The sequence below is a fragment of the Mytilus galloprovincialis genome, chromosome 5, assembly GCF_965363235.1.
Source record: "Mytilus galloprovincialis chromosome 5, xbMytGall1.hap1.1, whole genome shotgun sequence".
NCBI classification, from domain to species: domain Eukaryota; kingdom Metazoa; phylum Mollusca; class Bivalvia; order Mytilida; family Mytilidae; genus Mytilus; species Mytilus galloprovincialis.
This window is the reverse complement of record NC_134842.1, coordinates 30,363,984-30,380,587: the sequence shown is the minus strand read 5'-3', so window position 1 is coordinate 30,380,587 and position 16,604 is coordinate 30,363,984. Positions and strand designations below refer to the sequence as shown.

The 16,604-nt window shown below is 33.4% G+C and overlaps 1 long non-coding RNA gene across 1 annotated transcript; it reads left to right on the top strand.

Moving 5' to 3' along the window:
- Positions 1–5,596: 5,596 nt before the first annotated feature.
- Positions 5,597–8,611, top strand: LOC143075576 (uncharacterized). The gene is made up of 2 exons (XR_012978351.1): positions 5,597–5,721; positions 6,173–8,611. It is a non-coding gene; the product is annotated as an uncharacterized LOC143075576 (long non-coding RNA).
- Positions 8,612–16,604: the final 7,993 nt, after the last annotated feature.

Genomic DNA, 16,604 nt, shown 5'->3' with positions numbered 1-16,604 from the left:
CAATCCATCAACAAGAAATTAAGACTGAGCTAAGGGGAGCTCGCTCCAGTCATGCTCCAGTGATTCCCTATGTTTAATCAAACATATTTTTCCGACGAAAGCCCCCCCCCCCTCTATATTCTTGAAAACGTTGTTCTTATACATACTTATCTCCATGTTATTGTCTCAAGTCTTCAGTCTCTGCACCGAACTCTTACAATCAACCAAGTCGTTGCTAAGACGGTGCTTAAAAGAGCAGCGGCTTGGGTTAACATTGTACTTACTAGACAGTCTTTGATAGTCTGTTACAGTTTTGCTCTTTTAACTGTTCTTGAACAGGGTTCCAATTTAAAAAAAAAAAAGAGTTCAGATGATCAAGTTCTTTGAAGAAGGAGAAAGGGGAAACCAATAGCACTGCTACATCATCTCAGAAATTATATAAATTATTACCATTAGTATAACAAGACTATGAAGGATGCATTCACATCTCTTCTGTTATGGAGACGTTTGACAAATTCTGTATATAAAAAAAAAACAAGTTCCTTTTGTGACATAACTTTATTCGTATAGATTATTTCTCCTACATATCTTTATATATTGCTTTCTTTAGTTCAAATTGGAATCTCAGATAAGCATCTGGTACTTTAAAACCTCTCCTCTCTGTTCCATGCCTCTGGTCGACATGTGTACTTCAGAATAATTACTGACTGTCAAATGTATAGCAGAACGTAAATAACTTCTTGATAAAACTGATGTCTATCTCCCTTTTCGACACTGCAAAAAAAAAAAATCGAACAGGCAATTAAAGAGGGGGTTGCAACCACATGTTCCCCGTACAAACGGATCGGAATTCTCATTCTGTAAACAAATATTGTAGGATTGTTAAGGTATTTTGGTGTTTTTAAAAGCCCCTCCCCTTTTTTTAATATACACCACCAACAAAAAACATTTAGTTAGGATAAACAGAGACATATATACACACATATATATGTATATATGTCTCTGGGATAAAGAACTAATAAACGATAGTCCTATAATGTAAGGCTTCAGAGTTCATATCTTCAACATGTTGTTTCGGATTGTTTTTTACTATCAATGTTGAACCGTTAATTTTTTTCGGATTTTTTTAACTACCAATGTTGAACCGTTGAACCGTTCAACATTGATAGTTAATAACAAAAATTCGATAAAAAAATGTTGAATGTAAATAATATGAACCTCCGGTCTTATATTAAAGGACAATATATAACACTTATGAGGTTCTTATCATTTACATTCAACGGTTTTATCGGATTTTTTTTTACTATGAACCGTTCAACATCAATAGTAAAAAAAATCTGATATAAAAACGTTGAATATAAGTGATATGAACCGCCGAAGTTTATATAATAGCATTACTGCAAATAGAATAATTGAAATTCAGTTAATTTAGTGTGGGAGGCTATTTTAATCCACTTTCTGAGTGTGTATTATATAATGTTACAAACCTATCAAACACACCGTGAAAAATAACATTATCTCCCCTGGAAATGCTTAACAACAAGACACAAAAAACTGCTACCTTTTTTTGCTCTATATCACATAATTATGAAAACAGATTACATAGATAGGGAATATTGTGCTTGTGTACACGTTTGAATGTGTAGGTGGCACACTCAGAACGATCGTCTCTGGAATTTTTTTTTAAATTCGTCCCGGCCTTTCCGGGTTCACGTAGCAACACGTTTCTTTCCTTTCCAGCTATTCCTGATTATCAATTAATCCAAAACATGCATTTATCACAAAGCAACAACTATTAAACAACTCACCTATACCAATGGTGATCGTCAAATTCCTAGCTGATTCCTTTAATCGTACCTTTCTTGACGACACCCATCGTTGTAGCGTCTACCATTGGAGGTAGCGAAATTACATGATTTAACAGGAGAGCGAAATAAACAAGGGGAGCAATTTTATCGAACCGCATTCCGGACTGTTTGTACGTTATCAAGACAAAATATTCAACTCAAACACGCCCTTACATAAAAAGGTGCACTCGATTTTCTCTTTTCGATACAATTTTAACTCATTTTTTAGATTTTTTTCTTGAGTCACATAATGGAAGGGGAGACACGAAAATTACCGAACTAATATATTAAAAATGTTCTCCGCCCGTGGTAATTTAAAAAAAAATTCGGAGGTTGTGCATTTTCTACATCCATAAAAATAATTGTCAGAATTATATTGAATCCGATATACAGGCTACTTATTATCTGTTATTTTGCAGCCTACTACAATATCTTTTAAGTTGATGCTTTTATTAAAATCCATTTGAGATAAGATTTTATTAATGATTTCCCAAAATTCTTTTAGAAATATACATTCGAAAACAAAGTGTTGATACGTGTCTTTAAGTTGACAAAGTTGACAAAACGGACTAGTGTCGATTTCCAATTTGTAGAGATTTTCTCTGTTCGGTAAAATGCAACTTATTAATTTCCATCTAAACATCTGAAGTTTATTCAGTTTTAAATGTTGGTGTATAAACTTACACATATATTTGGTAAAATTATAATTTATTTCTAATTCATTTTTCCATTTATGTATTCCGATGTTTGGAGATTTTTTTTTGAACGAAAAATAGATACACGTTTTTGTTGCTTAAATTTTCAATTTCAATATTTCTTTGTTTATATTGATGAATAATCTGTGAAAATTTACTTTTGATTTGATGGATTCTTCCGTGGTTAAAGCTTTAAGCCATGAGGTTGGTATTGAGTTTTTGACTTTTAAAATTTCTTCTATCCAATGTTTAGTGTTTCGCAGTTTTTTAAATATTTTATCTTGGGCAATTTTTCCATTATCATCAATAATATCATTAATATAAATGAAATCATGTGTATCCAGTTATGCATAATAAGGGGCTTGTTTTGAAATTTTATAGATTTATTACCCAAGATAACTTGCTTTCTTATCTCGACAAAATTTTTCAATTCTGTGATGTTCGTTTCATGGAATAAAATCCAACTTTTTATTATTTTTAAGTAAGATTCTGGAATATCCTTTGTTGTGTGATCTAGTTTTTAAAAGTTTGGTTGTTTAAATTCATTCTAAAAATAAGGAAATTTTCTCCTAATTTATTTAGAAATAGCTTTGGTATCAATGTCTAATTTTCTTGTTTTGCCTGTAGCAATCTAGAGACCCATCTTATTTTAACAGAGGAGAAGTCGGCTTTTAAGTCGGTCATATTCAGCCCTCCCTGGTTGTAATCTGCTATCAAAGTATGTCTTTTAACTTTGTCTTTCTTACTATTCCTTATGAAACGAAAGATTTCTCTTTCTAGATCAAGTATTTTTGAGTTACTAAAAACTGTAACATTTGCTAAACTAGAGGCTCTTAAAAGCCTGTGTCGCTCACCTTGGTCTATGTGCATATTAAACAAAGGACACAGATGGATTCATGACAAAATTGTGTTTTGGTGATGGTATTTGAAGTTCTTACTTTACTAAACGTTCTTGCTACTTACAATTATCTCTATCTATAATGAACTTGGCCCATTAGTAACAGAGTAAGTTATTATGTAAAAATTTACAAATATTCACCAAATTAATGAAAATTGTTACAAATTGACTATTAAGGGCAATAACTCCTTTAAGGGTCAACTGACCGTTTTGGTCATGTTGACCTATTTGTAGATCTTACTTTGCTGAACATTATTGCTGTTTACAGTTTATCTCTATCTATAATAGTATTCAAGACAATAACCAAAAACGGAAAAATTTCTTTAAAAATTACCAAGTGCGAGGCACCAACCCAACAACAGGTTGTCCAATTCATCTGAAAATTTCACGGAAGATAGATATTTACTTGATAATCAATTTAACTATTTGTCAGATTTGCTCTAAATGCTTTGGTTTCAGATAATAAGCCAAAATCTATATTTTATCCCTATGTTCTATTTTAAGCCATGGAGGCCATCTTGGTTGGCTGGCTGGATCACCGCACATATTTTTATAACTAGATACCCCAATGATGATTGTGGCCAAGTTTGGTTATATTTGACCATGTAGTTTTAGAGGAGAAGGTTTTTGTAAAAAAATACAAAAAATTATGAAAAATTGGTAAAAAATTACTATAAAGAGCAATAACTCCTTAAGGGATCAACTGACCATTTTGGTCAAGTTGACGTTTTTGTAGATCTTACTTGGCTGAACATTATTGCTGTTTACAGTTTATCTCTATCTATAATAATATTCAAGATAATAACCAAAAATGACAAACTTTCTTAAAAATTACCAATTCAGGGACAGCAACCCGACAACCGGTTGTCCGATTCATCTGAAAATTTCAGAGCAGATAGATCTTTACTTGATTAACAATTTTACCACTATCAGATTTGCTCTAAATGCTTTGGTTTCAGAGTTATAAGCCAAAATCTACGCACGCCGGAGCTATACGCTGATGTGCGTGACGCCGGTATCACTGATGAGTCTTATATAAACCAAGTAGTAGTAGTGTAGTTATGCATACAATATTTCTGAAATGACACACACAACTAAACTAAATGCAAAATACACGAAAAAAGGTAAACCGAATTTGTACATATGAAAGAGAAAAATCTAAATATGATTGAGATTAGTTATATTTGTTTTACATGTAGCTTCACTCAAATTGTTCTCTTATTGAGCAAACAGATGTATAGCATTATGTCATAGGCGGAATTAATTCATATATATTCCATTTCTGAACTAAACTAGTTTATTTTAAGATGCTTGACATTGGAGAATAACATGGTCATTGCATAAAGATATTAATGTTTTTATGACTTCTTTGTGTCTCCTTTTGTTTTTCTTCTGCGATCATTCTTTTAACCTCTCTACTTTAATAACTTGTTTTTAAAATTCATATGTCAGTTTCAGTGAGTTATCTTCGATTTGTGCTAAATATGATAGTATATGCAATATTGAACTTGCATAGATCACTGATGAATCTTTTGATTTATAGACTAAACCCGTGTCTGCAGTACAAATGTTTAAGCCTCGTGTCTATGGTTAGTTTATTGTCACAGTACATGAATTAATTTATACCAATTCTGACCTCCAAGCGTCTAGACAAATTGTAAATTTGTCATCTCATACGGAAAAGCACATTAAAATACAAAGAAAGACAACCCTACTTCGAAACGGGTATCGTTGGTATGATTGACTTATTCTAGTGCGTTTGGTTATTGTCGTGTTTTATGGACTCGCACTTTTTGAATTAACCTTGGAGTTTGGTATTTGTTCTAAGTTGATACATCTGCTGGTAGAGTTTTACTTTTAAAAAAGATTTATACAATAATAGCTTACGTCCACTTTGTTTGAACTTTGGTGGATAGTTGTTTTATTTGCAATAATACCACATCTCCTTTTTTCTATATATGTCATAATTTACAAAGAAACATTTTTCATATAATTTTGCATTTAATCGTGGAAATGTTTCCTGAATGCTTGACTTTGAAATAGGTTCCTGTTTGTTACAACTTTTTTTTTTAATAAGTTGAGTACATTTTTAAATCTGTAAGCCTATACATCGATCTTTATGCTTTATATATTTTTTTAAACTACCATTGTGTATATTATAGTCGATATAAAACCAATTATTTACGCTATGTACACAGCTATTTTAACATTCAATTTAAAACTTCAACCTGTTCAAACGAGACTAGGATTGAATAAGGCGGAAGGAATAAATGACATCGAAAGGATCTTTCATTTATATTTGGTAAGATATTTACCGTCAATAAAATGTCAAAAAAACATAACTGTAACGATATCAAAAAAGAGGCGAAGGGACATTCAAACTTACAAGTAAAAAATAAACTGACAAAGCCATGTCTATATAAATGACAAAGACAACCACACTCTTCGGTCGGGTTGTTTTCTCTTTGACACATTCCCCGTTTCCATTCTCAATTTTAACAGTACACAACACACATCATAGTAAATTAAAGACAGAGCTACTCGAACCCCACAAAAACTGGGGTGATTACAGGTGCTTCGGAAGGATAAGCAGATCCTGCTCCACATTTGACACCCGTCGTGTTGCTCTTATTAGTACAAACCCAATGACATATCTATCTAATCTGTAAACGTATTATCAACCTTATCAAAAGAACACATGAAGCTGAAATGAATATTTGCATAAGAAATGGATGATTGAATATTTTTTTCAGTTATGGACTTAATTGAATTACATTTGCCAACTATTTTGAAAGCATGCGGTACATCATTGCCCTTGGTGAACTTACGTCAGAACGAGGCAAACTATGCTAACAAGATAGGGAACATTATTGACAATTTTCGAAATGAATCTCAGGCTATGATTGTTGGAAGCACTGCTGAAGGGTTAGGGACAGCAATTGATCGACAATATAAACACCTGTCTTCAGGTGACACAGATATTATCTTGATTTCCTCTGACTTTAAGGTTTATGAACATATAAATGAAAAGGATGTCGTGGAAGCTTCCTATCCAACACTTAATCACGTTTTACGAGTACCAGACAAGACATGTCCTGGCTATGCAAAGCTAGCTGTCTCACAAATTCGAAGCGATCTACGAGATTGTTGTCATCAAAAGGGTCGCACAAGTTTCTTAAAAAATACTTTGAAAGAAAAAAGTCTTGAATTCAAAAAGCACTGCCCAAACGATTTAACTATTCATGGTCCAGCGGTCAATACGGAACTGTTTCCCCGAGATATCGCTTCATTCTTTCGACAAACAGGTAGTACCACACCTATTAATGTTGCAGATTTCGAAAGGGAGAGTGACTATGGAATAGAGGATACAGATTTCGTTTTTTGCCTAAAAGGCGACAAATGGCCTGCAGAGGCTTCCGAGTGGACGAAAAGGAAAAGGTCTTACAATTGGCCGACAGAAGAACAATATGACAATATAATCAAATCAGGTTATTTCCTTGCTGGAGTTGGAAGTAAAGAATCTGAAGAGAGTGAGGTTCAATGGAGAGTATCCTTTAACAGTGCCGAACAGTTAATAATTGAGTCTTTCAACGAAACACAAATTCACTGCATTATGCTTTTAAAATTATTGAAAACAAGTCAGCTTTCAAAAGTAGCTGGGAAAAACATAACATCATATACAATGAAAACTATTATGTTTTGGAGTCTGGAAGAAACATCTGATGAATTTTGGCAGCCATCAAATCTATTGTGTTGTGTTTGCTTTTGCATTTCAAAACTGAAAGATTTTGTTGAAAAAGGTTTTCTTCCCAACTACTTTATCAGGGAACGAAATCAGTTCATCTCGACTGAATTTTCGGGTGACATACAAACCAGAACCAGACAATACCTGGAGAGTTTTCTTGAAGACCCCAAAGCTGGCATCAGTGTAATTTTGTCAATATACAAAATGTACGAAAACACTGCACTTCCCGTTTTGAATGCAATTAGTCAGGAAATTTTAATTGAAGAATGGCTTCGAATAAGAATATCGATGGCACAACAGTATCACGCTACTAGTGTGCATTCATTCTGGAAACTATACGACGGATATAGTACAAAAACAAGTTTATCCCGATGTAAAGACGCCATGCAGAAACTGACAACAGTAATGTATGCACAGCCTTTTATCAAGCTTTTGCAAAATTGCATGGGCATACTGGAATATATCCGTCTAAAAGAAAAGAAGTTAACTGTTGAAGACACAACTGACACGACTGAACGTAGACAATATCTAAAATACATGAAGATGAGTCTTGTAGGAGACCGTACACATACTTGCCTTCGTATTGCGACGTGCTACCTAGATGATGGGATAAAGGAAGAGTGCCTAAATGTTATACGGACTGTAACAGACCACCCGGATAATCATTTATTTATGCAAAACTACAGCCAGTACGTTAAACAAACATTAAACAACACTATTAAAGCGTTTGAAAACATCTCACCTATCTACAAAGTTCATGAAATAGCCATGTACAACAGAATCATAAACAAAGACCTAATTGACCAAGATCCGTACAAAACAACTGAAGAATTCGAACAATTGAAAGAAGAGGGCCATGTTGTTGGCGGATACAATGCATTTATACTTGTTTGGGAGCGGTGTTGGTTCGACGTTACATTTATGCCTGCAGAATTACCAGTTTTACCGAAACCAGCGGCATTGGAGTTGTGCATTGACAATAGCCAGAAGAAAATTAGTTTTCACCCACTCCTTTATGGACTACTTCTTGAATTTATTTGGCATGTGAATAACGGTTCCAAGAACGAGGAAAAGAAAAAGGTTCTAGAAAAAATGAAAAACTGCGTTTCTAAGATATCAGGTGCAGAACAGTCTAGAGGACTTAATTTTATGATATATTGTTGTTCGATACAACATGATCATTGCTCAGCCTCTAGATACTTGATTCAATCGTTCAAACTCAATCCTGTCGAACAAAACGTAGCATATCTGTATATCAAGTATATCATCAATCTTTTGCAAAAAGCCTATGACCATGACAAATTTTTCTAAACAGGGTAAAACTGTTGTATAATCTTAAAGATAGCTATAATAATTTTCTAGGTAAAGTTGGTTTTTGAACATTTCAGTTTACAATAGAAAAAGATACTTTTGATGTTTAAAATAAATAATACTAATATTCATATTTATATTGCTATTTATACTTTTGGTTATAATTAACAACTGAAGTCTATTATGACAAAAAACGGACTGTATTTTTGGTTAGATGTGTTACTGCTTTGTGTCGATTTGATGAGTTGAGCCTTTATCAACTGGAGTTAATAATTCGTTCCTATGTTGTACTGTTTTATAACTTTACCTGCATTTGGGATATATATTTCCCAGCGTATGTGGTATTCAAGAGCTTGCATGTGCTACTAAAACATTCTAAAACGTCACCAACGTCTGATCTAAAAGTTGATTAACCAGGGGGTATATCGAAGAACGCCTGATTCTTTTTCTAAAACAGTTCATCGGAAGTTACAAAAACCTTATTGATAAATATTCCGTATCAACTTCATAAAAAAATACTCGATGGTTTTGAATTATAGATTCTGGGTACGAACGTTCTTTATCATCTTGCATTAATAACGTGTTATAATATTCTTCAATTATTTACTCCCTCGTTTCACTCCTCCGAAAATAAATTTTGTCTTAACTATATATCGTAGAAGAAATACCAAACACAGGATAGGGTTGTGCGTTCGCTACAAGATCGCATTTTAATTCAACATGTTCAACATAAATATATACAATAGTCATACATAAATGAATCAATATTCACCATACACAAGTCGAATAGAAACGATAAGGTAACATATAAAAAGGGTGGGAGGGTTGGGAATAGTATACCAAACTAACCTAGTCCTTACTATCTTGTAACGAGCGTCGCATTGGTCAAACACACCTCAAATCTTCCTTATATACTGACTGCCAAAGTCGTCCGTGCAATAAGGAATTCAATGGGTAATACTTCATCTCATTTAAATTTAAAAAGACCGTTATATATATAAAACATGTAGCCGTAAAGAAATGTATTTATTTACTCCCTCGTTTCACTCCTCCGAAAATAAATTTTGTCTTAACTATATATCGTAGAAGAAATACCAAACACAGGATAGGGTTGTGCGTTCGTTACAAGATCGCATGGCAAAGGGGGTTCTGTAAATATATAAAAATATATATAAATTATACTAATTTCTCTGCAAATGGGTAAAGCTTACGATGGTGTTTGTGTGCCAATTAACACTGTAAAAAATATGCTTCATGAAAAAATAACTGATGAAGAGACTTTTTGTTAAATAAGACCTCCCAGTAAATTGAACAACGGCAATTTAATGACAACAATTATATTTTAAAAACACCAGTGTTGAAATTTTTTAAACACGAATTGTCATATTTCTTGTTTTTGGCGGCAGCTTTCGAACTTTCTACTTTATTTGTTAGGAGCCGATTACAGAGCCTTCATGGAAAAATAACTGTGGTTCCTGAATTTTTTTTTAATCTTTTCAGTAGCATCCGTCTGTTGTAGTACACGTATCTATAAAATACATGAGAATAAAAAATAATAACGTTTCAAATCAATAAAAGAAGAGCCCTTGATTGACTATATATATATATATATAAACTATACTTATAAAATCCTAATACGATCAGATATCAGTATAGATAGAAATTAACTATAATTAGATCGGTATCAATAAAGTTCATCAGTACGAATTATTTATAAGAAACCATATACGCCTTCATGCACGTTATCCATATACTAGAGAGGATACAGTAGCTCTCTCTAAAGGAGTATAGTCCTCAAAATATTTATTTGTGACAATAAGTCTTCATGCAAAATAAATATAATCTAGAGAAAATTCCTCTTTAAAGGAGTACAGACTGTCAGTCCTCCTCGAAATATTGATATGTGACCGAACGTCTTCGTGCAAATTATCCATATACTAGAGAGTACAGTCCTCTTTTAAAGGAGTACAGTAAGAAATTATATGTATTAAAACAATGCGTCTTCATGAAAATTATTCATATACTATAGAGTACAATCGTTACTTTTGGCGTGCAGTCCTCTAAATATCTATAAGTAACCATGCGTCTTCATACAAATTATTCATATACTAGAGAGTGCAGTCCCCTCTTTTGGAGTGCAGTCCTCTAAATATCTATAAATGACCATGCGTCTTCATGCAAATTACACATATACTAGAGAGTGCAGTCCTCTCTTTTGGAGTGCAGTCCTGCTTTAAATATATACAAGTAAACATGCGTCTTCATGCAAATTATTCATATACAAGAGAGTGCAGCCCCCTCTTTAGGAGTGCAGTCCTCCTTTAAATATCTATAAGTAACCATGCGTCTTCATGCAAATTAAACATATACTAGAGAGTGCAGTCCTCCTTTAAGTAATTAAATACTTGAGAGTACAGTTCTCTCTTTAGGAGTGCAGTCCTCCTTTAAATATCTATAAGTAAACATGCGTCTTCATGCAAATTATTCATATACTAGAGAGTGCAGTCCTCTCTTTTGGAGTGCAGTCCTCCTTTAAGTATTTATAAGTAACCATGCGTCTTCAAGTAAATTATTTAAATACTAGAGAGTACAGTTCTCTCTTTAGGAGTGCAGTCCTCCTTTAAATATCTATAAGTAAACATGCGTCTTCATGCAAATTATTCATATATTAGAGAGTGCAGTCCCCTCTTTTGAAGTGCAGTCCTCCTTTAAATATTTATAAGTAACCATGCGTCTTCATGCAAATTATCCTATACTAGAGAGTACAGTCCTCTCTGAAAGAGTACAGTCCTCCTTACAATATTAATATGTAAACGTATACATGTATTCAAGCAAATTATCCAAATACTAGAGAGTACAGTCCTCTCTAAAGGTGTACAGTTCTACTTAAAATATTTATATGTAACTATATATCTTCATGCAAATTAAACATATACTAGAGAGCAGAGTCCTCTCTTTAGGAGTGCAGTCCTCCTTTAAGTATCTATAAGAAACCATGCGTCTTCATGCAAATTATCCTTATACTAGAGAGTACAGTCCCCTCTTTAGGAGTGCAGTCCTCCTTTAAATATCTATAAGTAAGCATGTGTCTTCATGAAAATTATCCATATACTAAAACGTACAGTCCTCTCTGAAGGAGTAAAGTTCTCCTTAAAATATTTATATTATTTAATCATACGTCTTCATGCAAATTATTCATATACTGAAGAATACAATCCTCTCTAAAAGATAACAGTTCTCCTTTAACTATTTATACGTGACCAAGCGTCTTCATGCAAAATATCTATCTAATACTAAAGAATACAGTCCTCTCTAAAGAAGTATAGCTATCTTTAAAATATTTATATGTAACCATACGTTTTCATACCAATAATCCATATATCAGAGAGTACAGTCCTCCTTCAAATTTCCATATCAGTACATCATTACGGAACAACGTTTTCATAAAATAAATCATAATATTATAGGGTCAATTCTGAAAACTATTACCCCAAATGAAGCAGATGTAGATTTCGGTACTTACAACGTACCTTTAGCTTTACAATAAATAATATGGTTAAGTTTTGTAGATAATATGAACTGGTGCTACCTCAGGGTTCTACAAACAAATTCAAATCAAAAGACCAAACAAATGCAACAGAGTCAGGTGTCCAGTAAAGCAGATAAAATTGTTTGACCTTGTAGTTAATACTACTTTGCAAAAACGACCCACGTAAAAGATCACGGGATTTCTTAAAAAAAAAAAAAGATATATATATATATATATAAACAAAATGTTAAAATTTACATCCAATCATCAAAATCAAAGATTTTTCTGAAAAATTAAATAAATCTGCTTCCTCGTTAAATTCTCTTAGTACCCAAGATCAGATAAATCTATATTATGTTTTAAAAATGTCTTTTAATAGGAGAATGCAAGTGCTTGTAATTTGGCTTCATACTGCTGAATTTGTGATATACTAACTACATTTGTACATCTAGGTTATGGAAGTATAAATTCACAAATTTATCCTCAGTTTTTCTCCTTAACTAGAAATAATTGCTTCTAAAAACTCATTTTGTAGTATTAATGACAGTTTAGTACAATATGTTCAATTTATCACATATCTATCCGACGTCTAAATAAACAATTACTTTTATATCCTTAGATAACCAGTATTTTACTATAGGTCTTGGTTTAAAAAAAAAAAAAAAAAAAAAAAATATGTAACCAGAACTGTTTAACTGAAGGAAAAAATGTAAATTTCAAGTATATGGTAACTGAATTAATTCTCCAATAAAATCCCAAATAAGTGAAATAATCCGGATGTATATACATGTGTACACACGATGATACCCTCTGGTCAATTAAAGCCTTCGTTTTGCTATAAATTTGTTAACATGACGTTACTCTAAAGTAAACCTAGATTTATTACTGTTTGACATAGCTACAGATAATCTATTGACACAGTGATGGGGTTCTGATAATTCAATAATAAGTTTTTTCTGCAAAGGGTTCGAAATCGCTGATTCTGTAAAACTGTATGGTTTATATATTGCTGATCTGTTATATTTTAAAACATAACTGTCTGTAGTAAGATTAAATTTTCTATTTATCAATGTATCTTTCCAAAAATAAATGGACTTTTAAGTCTGATTTTAACCGAAACAATTGTTTTTTTTTTTGTTTTTTTTTCTGTATCAACATGATCAATTAGAATCAGTAAATTATACTCAACTTGCTCAATAACTGTCTCAAGTGTTTTGGAACGTCACTGTGGTAGGCTGTCTTCTCTAAAGCTGAAATGAAACGGGACGGTACTACTAAGTAGGCAATATGTTCTGGCAAATTGCAGTTGAAATAACAGCGTTGTATCCTTGTCCAAAGCTGGACTGAAAGCCGTTAAACGGTGCTCTGGGATCTAACCATCTACCAACCATGTTTTTCTGCTTTCTGGGGGCCTTAGCTATGAAGTCCTTAAAATCATAAATTATGGAGATGCGCAGTAAATTCGCCGTACGTAGAACCTGCTCATTCAGTATAAGTGTGACTGTTAAGATGAAAATAGCTTTCTGTATCTGACATATCCAAGATGGCGAATAGTATACCAAACTAACCTAGTCCTTACTATCTTGTAACGAGCGTCGCATTGGTCAAACACACCTCAAATCTTCCTTATATACTGACTGCCAAAGTCGTCCGTGCAATAAGGAATTCAATGGGTAATACTTCATCTCATTTAAATTTAAAAAGACCGTTATATATATAAAACATGTAGCCGTAAAGAAATGTATTTTGTTTTTATGCATATAATTTTTACTGTTTAGTATGTTTTTGGAGATATCCATTTGGCATGACTCTGTACTTATACATCCAGTCATAGTTTTATTGTCGAGCCTGCAACTTTTGTTGCAGAAAGCTCGACATAGGGATAGTGATCCGGCGGCGGCTACGGCGGCGGCGGCGGCGGCGGTGTTAGCTCACTTCTTAAAAGCTTTATATTTTAGAAGATGGAAGACCTGGATGCTTCATACTTTGTATATAGATGCCTCATGTTACGAAGTTTCCGTCAGTCACATGTCCAATGTCCTTGGCCTCATTTTCATGGTTCAGTGACCACTTGAAAAAAAAGTTCAGATTTTTTGTAATGTTGAATTCTCTCTTATTATAAGTAATAGGATAACTATATTTGGTATGTGCGTACCTTGCAAGGTCCTCATGCCCATCAGACAGTTTTCACTTGACCTCGACCTCATTTCATGGATCAGTGAACAAGGTTAAGTTTTGGTGGTCAAGTCCATATCTCAGATACTATAAGCAATAGGGCTAGTATATTCGGTGTATGGAAGGACTGTAAGGTGTACATGTCCAACTGGCAGGTGTCATCTGACCTTGACCTCATTTTCATGGTTCAGTGGTTATAGTTAAGTTTTTGTGTTTTGGTCTGTTTTTCTCATACTTTATGCAATAGGTCTACTATATTTGTTGTATGGAATGATGGTAAGTTGTACATGTCTAGCGGACAGATGTCATCTGACCTTGACCTCATTTTCATGGTTCAGTGGTCAAAGTTAAGTTTTTGAGTTTTGGTCTTTTTATCTGATACTGTATGCCATAGGTCAACTATATTTGGTGTATGGAAATATTTTATGATCTTTATGTCAGTCGCGCAGGTTTTATTTGACGATGACCTCATTTTCACGGTTCATTGCTCAGTCTTAAGTTTTTGTGTTTTGGTCTATTTTTCTTAAACTATAAGTATTAGGTCAACTATATTTGTTTTATGGAAGCATTGTTAGCTGTACATGTCTGCCTGGCATGGTTCATCTGACCTTGACCTCATTTTCAAGGTTCATTGGTCTTTGTTTAGTTATCTTGGTTAATGTTAAGTTTATGAGACAGTTGTAATAAAACTAAGCTTTATACTTAGGACTATCAACATAATATCAATGATTAGTATAGAAGGCGAGACATTTCAGCGTGTGCACTCTTGTTGTTCTATGGTACAATTTTTGAATTTTTGATTTTCATTTTGCTAATGTGCTTTGTATATATATGTAGGACTCTAAAGTGCGATGGTACTCTAAAGTGCGATGGTCACGCTAAAGTGTGCTGGTATACGCTAAAGTGCGATTGTGTCTCACGCTAAAGTACGATGGATGACTGTTTGCTAAAGTACAAATTAAAGTACAATGGTATAGCACGCCAAAGTGCGATTGAACAATGGGGTTAGATTCGAGGGCTTGAAAAATTTAATACATGGATATTAAAAAAACAAGTCTTTTTGCAAAACTTAGTATGCTAAGGTATACCATAGCAAGTGATAGGATTTATCTTGAGGAGAGTTGTCTCATTGGAAACGATACGACATCTTTTTTTTTTTATATTTATGCTTTACTGGTAAGCTTATTTGATTGTTTCTAAATTTAGAAGACTGACCACGTAATAATTGCTAGGAATGTAATCTAGATGTCACAAAATAATATATTTCCTGTAAATGATTTTTCAACAATTCGGAGGTATTCGATATTAATGTACATGCAGATTGCTGTTCACACAGTTTTTTAAAAATATAAATGTAAACACCTCCCCTTAAAGTCGTCAGTTACAACTACAAAATTTGTTAATTGTTGGAATAAGTAAAATGTATTTAATTTGTAGAAAGCTTTAATGAAGATGCGGAGTTCGTTGAGCTTTCGTTTTTTTTCGTAGCGAGTACTAAAACATGCTATATTTACCAACAATGTACAAATTGATGTTTTAGTCGACAATTTATAATTTACGCTTCAAACTTTATTCAACCGACATAACTTTTCAATAAAATCGACAATACTTTCAATGGGACAACCACAAAGTAAATTGCAACGTCAGCATTCTCAATTTTATCTTCCGGCATGTTGAATATTGTACATATTTGGTTTGTGTTAACGACTGTTAACGTCATAATCAAACTACGTTTTTTTCGTCTATACTTTCGCGGACCATCGGACATTAGCGTATACAGGCATCGCACTTTAGCGCAGACCATCGCACTTTAGCGTGTCCATCGTACTTTAGCGTCCCCCTCGCACTTTAGAGTCCTACATATATATCTATATGCATTTTTGTATTTCATTGATACATATGACGTGGATCTGTACTTATACATCCCGTCAGTGTGCTACGGTATTTTTTTTGTATTCTTGTCTTTCGATGTTTTGTTTTTCAAATATGCTTTGTAGTCACCCCTTGTTTTTGGTGGGGTTCGTGTTGTTTATTTTTTATTTTTTCTATGTTGTGTCATCTGTACCATTGTTTGTCTGTTGCTTTTTCATTTTTAGCCATAGCGTTGTCAGTTTATTTTCGATTTATGATTTTGACTGTCCCTCTGGTATATTTCGTCCCTTTTTTAGTTTAGTTTAAACATATTTATTAAAAGTGGATTGGGAAACAAGTTTTGCAACTTATATTAATCCCTTTCCATTTTGCGGGTGCGAGTGCTGCCTTGTAGCGGTATTAGTCTGCTTTATTTCGAAATCTACAAGGATGTTTTTTACGTGCAAGATATATGGATCTCTTTTAACACGGGTCAGCCATTTATCGTCCACTTCCGACGAACTATCATCGTTTCCTCAAGACCATACTAGCAAATGGTGTCGAGGGAGAGCCA